This window comes from Eriocheir sinensis, chromosome 2 (assembly GCF_024679095.1).
Source record: "Eriocheir sinensis breed Jianghai 21 chromosome 2, ASM2467909v1, whole genome shotgun sequence".
Taxonomy (NCBI): domain Eukaryota; kingdom Metazoa; phylum Arthropoda; class Malacostraca; order Decapoda; family Varunidae; genus Eriocheir; species Eriocheir sinensis.
This window is the reverse complement of record NC_066510.1, coordinates 11315314-11322425: the sequence shown is the minus strand read 5'-3', so window position 1 is coordinate 11322425 and position 7112 is coordinate 11315314.

The following is a 7112-nucleotide window of genomic DNA, read 5'->3' as shown; positions in this document are numbered from 1 at the left end:
CTCGCCGTCACCGTCAGCAGCACGCCGGGCTCTGGTCCTCCCGCACCTCCCGCAGGTACTGGCGCCGACCCAGCTCCACGCCGCCGCCCTCCACCTCCACCCCCGCCAGCTGGGTCACTGCGGGGAGGGAGAGAGAGGGTTATTAATGGATGCCGACAAGAACCACAACACTACGACACACTAACACACACCAAGAGGGAGAGGGGGAGCAAAACGGGTTATTAATACATACTAACGCACTATCACACACCACACATACACACACGTACACACACTCAAAAAACTATCGTTACGGTGGGGTCCGACGAATTTCACACTGAGCAACCCGGTAATCTCGGCAGGGTTGGTAAGAGTGCGATCACCCCCACCACCTCAGCTCTGCAGGACAGGAGCCCCGTAAGGGAGAGATAGAGAGGAAGGGAGACACTGAGATACCAGATATCACTATAATATTAATCGAGTCATTTCAGTGCCACTTGTTTAAGCTTAAAATTCACAAATTATTAAACAGTAATGCTAATATGATATACGTAACAGCGGTGGGTAGAAGTATTCTCCCATGTCAAAGACAAAAACAACCATCAACGCATGTCAGATATATAGTTCAATTCATAATATGCCATCCTGGAATTAATGCTTCCATTGAACGTACCTTTTCTTTCATGAGCAAGTTGTGGGCATCTGAAAAAAAAAAACTTCAAATTGCAACGCTAAAAGCATTGCTGGTAAGAAAGATAAAGTCTAAACAGAGTTGCATGGACTTCTACAGGTTGTTTCAATCTACTCCTGGGCTACCCTTCTCTCTTGTGCTGCCTCATTGCCTATTAAAAAGTAGTAACTTTGCGCGCTTTTTAAGTCGACGAATAATGAATTTGGCTCGAGCGTTTTGAATTCCCGAAATTAGCAGTCTCTAGAAAAGAGTAATTTATTAGATAGCTTGCATGCTGGAGTTAATTTGTCTAACATGTTGGTATAATGACTCGCCGAGAATTATTAGAAAATTAATCTTATTGGGTGCATTCCATGATTGTTTCGAGACAAGCGAATACCGTGACTCGAGTAGTGCATGCTATGCTAGTGAAACCAATGCCAACGTTATCTTACCATTTGGGTGATAAGTCAAGTCTAAAATCCACTAAAAATCTATCATAAGGGCTTGCTAAGTTTTACGTAACCTCCTAGGCTCAAATTCTACGGCTTCATTTACGAGTCCCGCTCATTTGCTTCAGGCAAGTGAACCCACACCCAACACACGCAGAGATACCAACATGAGTAGCCTGTTCGCAATGGCTTCGTCCTTGGTGCCAGTTTGTATCGTGCTGAATGTGTAACGATAGTTTTTTGAGTGTGTGTACATACTGACACATTACCATACACGACACACACACATATATATTTATCTGTGTTTTTGTATGTGTAAGGAAGCGAAAAACAGGTGATACTAATACACTATCATACGCTACACATTCAGCCACGTACATACTAACACACGAACATACACGACACATACACCCACATACATACTTAGTCGGGTGTTTGTGGGTGTAGGGAAGGTTACTCATGGGTACCAACACAAACTAGAACACTGCAACACACTAAGGCTGCGTTTACACCAAGCGAGTCGCGTCGAGTCGCGTCGCTTCGCGTCATGACGATTCATGACGCATCATGAATCGCCACCCCAGTTATAACACTGATTTGTATGGGTTTTTGAAAGAAACCGTTTAAACCGGATGCGTCGAGTCACGTCGCGTCGCGTCGAGTCACATATAGGGCTGGACCTATTTTTGACGTCAGTCACAGCGAGTCTGCCGTGGCGTCTTCAAGTATGCTACTGGAACTCCTAATCAACTTAGTTCAAGAGCACCCTGCTATTTATGATTCTAGTGACCCCAACCACCGGGATTGTGATGTCATCGCTGCTTTATGGAAAGAAGTTTTCAGTTTTACGTATCATCCTGAAGCATGCACACCATTCACTCAAGCATTCATACATATGTACATACAATGCACACAGGTTAATATTGGGGCCTATCACAAAGCTATATTAGTAGGACAAGGGACAAGGGGGAGTGGGTATATACATATACTTAATATGTATATTTACAATATTTGTACATAACAATGTGCACCATTCATATAGCATCCGTTACGTTCAATCATTATAATTATCAAGCATACGCCAAGAAATTATACCCGTCACCAAAAAACATGATGTAAATCACAACTCGCTGATCCCTTCTGGGAGGAAAGCGGCTCACCCAGACCAACGAGCATGAACAAAAGGATGATAGAAAAAAACACCAAAAATAAAATAAAATAAGAAAAACAACAGCAAGAAAAGAAAAAAAGAAAAGAATAAGAAAAGAAAATGAAAAAAACAATAGAAAATAAAATAAAAGAAAAACAGAAAAAGACCAATAGAAAACAAAATAGATGAGATATATAAAAAATAAAATAAACAAGAATATGCATCCATTCTCCATGAAATCAAATGGGTCATTGAGTACTGACTTGACTCAGGTTGACGTAGTCGGTGTAAACGGAGATGCGTCAAAATTAATCGCATCATATGACTTGACGTGATTCAACTCGACGCGATTCGCTTGGTGTAAACGCAGCCTTTATAACACATACCATGGCCTATATTTTAAAACCTTTCGGGGTATGGTATGACTTTCGAAGAGGTTGTGTTTGCATTTCCATGGGTAGTTCTGTGAGCCTAGTGATAGTTACAGTAGAGGAAGCAGTTGATGGGAAAAATAAGTCCGCTAAGCGTCACTCCTGAAAAAAAAAAAAAGTGAATGTACGAAAGAGAGGTCAATTATTTCGGATGGAAGGTCTTGAAACTCCCCACTCGAAAAAGGTCAAGTCGTAAGTAGGTAGAAATACAGACAAATGAAGGCTGTTCCAGAGTTTACCAGCGAAAGGGATGAAAGAATGAAGATGCTGCATGGTAAACTCTTGCATATGGGATTTGGACGCAACAGGGATAAGCTAGAGGGGAAAGTCGTGTGAAGCGAGGCTGCGGGAGAAATTTGCCAATTCTACTGAACCACGAACATGAAAAACACTCATGAGAACTCGACTAATCTCCATCTCAAAAGTTTAAGTCGTGGGCGTTTTGGGCATTAGCAGAGGAAGTTTACATATATATAGAAACCATCTTTTAGTGACATTCAAACCATCTTTTTAATGACTAACAAACTAAACAACCCCAAAGACAGTTACCTGACGATTTAACAAACAAATACAGACATATATGAACACAGACAAATACAGACAAAAATAACTCTCCCTGAGAAATAGATGTTGCTGGAGTTCAAAGCGTCTGAGAATGAGCCCAATGAGTCGCCTTTGAGCTTGTGTTGAATGAGCTTCGTTAAAAGTGAGACTGAACACATGAAAATAACGGGCAGTAGAAAAGACGGGATATACATTAAGAGACATTTTGGAAAAACGTGTCATACATCAGACTATAAAAAAAGGTCACGTATTGAACAGGGCGTCTAAAATAACCTGTTAAACGATGATGATAATGATGAGAGAGAGAGAGAGAGAGAGATTGTTCCCGTATAACTAGAACAATGGCGGGCGATATGGACACTCTTATTTCACTATTACTCATTAGCAATAGTGTTTTCCAGCGGCTGCAATGATCCTTATACACACACACACATACACACACACACCGTTCTCAGCATGGCCCAGCATTTTCAGAACGTCGGATCATAAATAATACAGTTACACGCTCCACGTCACTAAATATTTAATGTGTCATGAATATGTACCGATTGCATAGATTGACGGGACATTGCTTCTAAATGGTCCACTTATTGACATTGTATTACTCCACTGATAACAAACACACACCATTTTCTCACCTTCCTCCATAAAACACACAAACACACACACACACACACACACACACACACACACACACACACACACACACACACACACACACACACACACACACACACACACACACACACACAAGCCTACTGATCCCACATACTAAATCACGTAAAACACAAGTCAGTACTTATATCTTGACCACGATGGAAAAGAAGTTAGGGTGGAGTTTACATTCTCTCTCTCTCTCTCTCTCTCTCTCTCTCTCTCTCTCTCTCTCTCTCTCTCTCTCTCTCTCTCTCTCTCTCTCTCTCTCTCTCTCTCTCTCTCTCTCTCTCTCTCTCTCTCTCTCTCTCTCACACACACCCACACACACACACATACTGATATTCACTCACTCACTCACTCAAATTCTCTCTCTCTCTCTCTCTCTCTCTCTCTCTCTCTCTCTCTCTCTCTCTCTCTCTCTCTCTCTCTCTCTCTCTCTCTCTCTCTCTCTCTCTCTCTCTCTCTCTCTCTCTCTCTCTCTCTCTCTCTCTCTCTCTCATTAGTCCCTTACAAGCTATTCTCCTCATTTACACACCCACACACTAACTAACCTTTGTTTAATCACGCTTGTTCTCATGCTGTCAACGATAGAGAGGCAGCTCACAAAAGGTACCAGAGCCTTCGAACTCCCGCTAACCATAATCTTTACATTTCTGCCCCGAATCATGCCAAATCTATTCTCCGACTAACTAAAAACTCCTTCATTAATAGAAAATGACAAAACCTTGCTTTCTCTAATTCTTCCCGTGACTTCTGGCATCTAGACAAAAATATCTCCACCAATTTCACTTCTTCCTCTTTCCCTCCTCTCCTTAAACCTGACGGCAGCAATGCGGTCTCATCTGTCTCTAAGGCTGAACTCTTCGCTCAAACTTTCTGTAAGAACTCCACCCTGGACGATTCTGGGCATATTCCTCCTACTTATCCCCCCTCTGACTTCTTTATGCCTATAATTAAGATTCTTCCTAATGATGTTTTCTATGCCCTCTCTGGCCTTAACTCTCAGAAAGCTTATGGACCTAATGGAGTGCCTCCTATTGTCCTTAAAAACTGTGTTTCCGTGCTGACACCCTGCCTGGTCAAACTCTTTCGCCTCTGCCTGTCAACACCTATCTTTCCTTCCTGCTGGAAGTATCCCTTCATACAGCCTGTGCCTAAGAAGGGTGATCGTTCCAATCCCTCAACTACCGTCCTATAGCTTTGTTTTCATGTCTATCTAAAGCTTTTGAATCAATCCTTAACCGGAAGATTCAAAAGCACCTTTCCACTTCTGACCTTCTATTTGATCGCCAGTATGGGTTCCGCAAAGGGCGTTCTACTGGTGATCTCATAGCCTTCCTAAATGACTCTTGGTCATCCTCTCTTAGCCGTTTCGGTGAAACCTTTGCTATTGCGCTGGACATATCAAAAGCCTTTGATAGGGTTTGGCACAAATCTCTGCTTTCCAAACTACCCTCCTACGGTTTCTATCCTTCTCTCTGTACCTTTATCTCAAGTTTCCTCTCTGACCGTTCTATTTCTGCTGTGGTAGACGGTCACTGTATCTTCCCCTAAACCTATTAATAGTGGTGTTCCGCTGGGTTCTGTCCTATCTCCCACTCTCTTACTGTTCACTGATGATCTTCTTTCCAAAACGAACTGTCTTATACATTCTTGCGCCGATGACTCTACTCTGCATTACTCAACTTCTTTTAATAGAAGACCCACCCAACAGGAACTAAATGATTTCAGGATGGAGGCGGCAGAACGCTTAGCCTCAGACCTTACTATTATTTCCGACTGGGGCAAGAAGAACTTGGTGTCCTTCAACGCCTCAAAAACAGTTTCTCCACCTATCCACTCGACACAATCTTCCAAACAACTATCCCCTATTCTTTGACAACACCCAGCTATCGCCTTCCTCAACACTAAACATCCTCGGTCTATCCTTAACTCAAAATCTCAACTATAAACTTCATATCTCATCTCTTACTAAATCAGCTTCCTCGAGGCTGGGCGTTCTGTACCGTCTCCGCCAGTTCTTCTCCCCTGCACAGTTGCTGTCCATATACAGGGGCCTTGTCCGCCCTCGTATGGAGTATGCATCTCACATGTGAGGGGGCTCCACTCACACAGCTCTTCTGGACAGAGTGGAGGCTAAGGCTCTTCGTCTCATCAGCTCTCCTCCTCATACTGATAGTCTTCTACCTCTTAAATTTCGCCGCCATGTTGCCTCTCTATCTATCTTCTATCGATATTTTCATGGTGACTGCTCTCCTGAACTTGCTAACTGCATGCCTACCCCCCTCCCGCGGCCTCGCAACACACGACTTTCTACTTAAGCTCATCCCTATACTGTCCAAATCCCTTACGCAAGAGTTAACCAGTATCTTCACTCTTTCATCTCTGGTAAATTCTGGAACAATCTTCCTTCAACTGTATTTCCTCCTGCCTACGACTTGAACTCTTTCAAGAGGAGGGTATCAGGACACCTCTTCTCCCGAAATTGACCTATCTTTCGGCCACTCCTCTAACTCTTTATAGGAGCAGTGAGTAGCGGGCTTTTTTTTTCACATTTGTTACCTTTATTTATGCTCTTGAACTGACTCCTCCGCTGTAAAAAAAAAAAAAAAACTCACGTAACTTTTCTCTTTCTTTCTTTTCTTTTTTCTTTCCTTCTATTTATATATCTTTCTTTCTCTCTTCGTCTTTCTTTTTTAGTATTCTTTGTGTTGTATTTCTTGTTGTTTTACTTTTTTTTCTTTCTATTTGTCTTTTGTATTTGTATTTTGTATTCTCTCTCTCTCTCTCTCTCTCTCTCTCTCTCTCTCTCTCTCTCTCTCTCTCTCTCTCTCTCTCTCTCTCTCTCTCTCTCTCTCTCTCTCTCTCTCTCTCTCTCTCTCTCTCTCTCTCTCTCTCTCTCTCATGTTCACTAATCATGTTCACTTAACACACTAACTCATTCACTTAAGCTTATACTCAATTTTGTCGACGCACACTGAGGAGGAGGAGGAGGAGGAGGAGGAGGAGGAGGAGGAAGAAGAGGAGGAGGAGGAAGAAGAGGAGGAGGAGGAGGAGGAAAGAGGACAAAGAGAAGGCATGACAAAGGCGGATAAAAAGAGGAAGGAAAGAACAAAACGCTCGCTTACTGTAGTGTTAAAAAGAAAAACTCGAGAGAAGAAAGAAAGAAAAAAAGAAAGGCAAGCACAGTAGTAGTAGTAGCAGTAGTA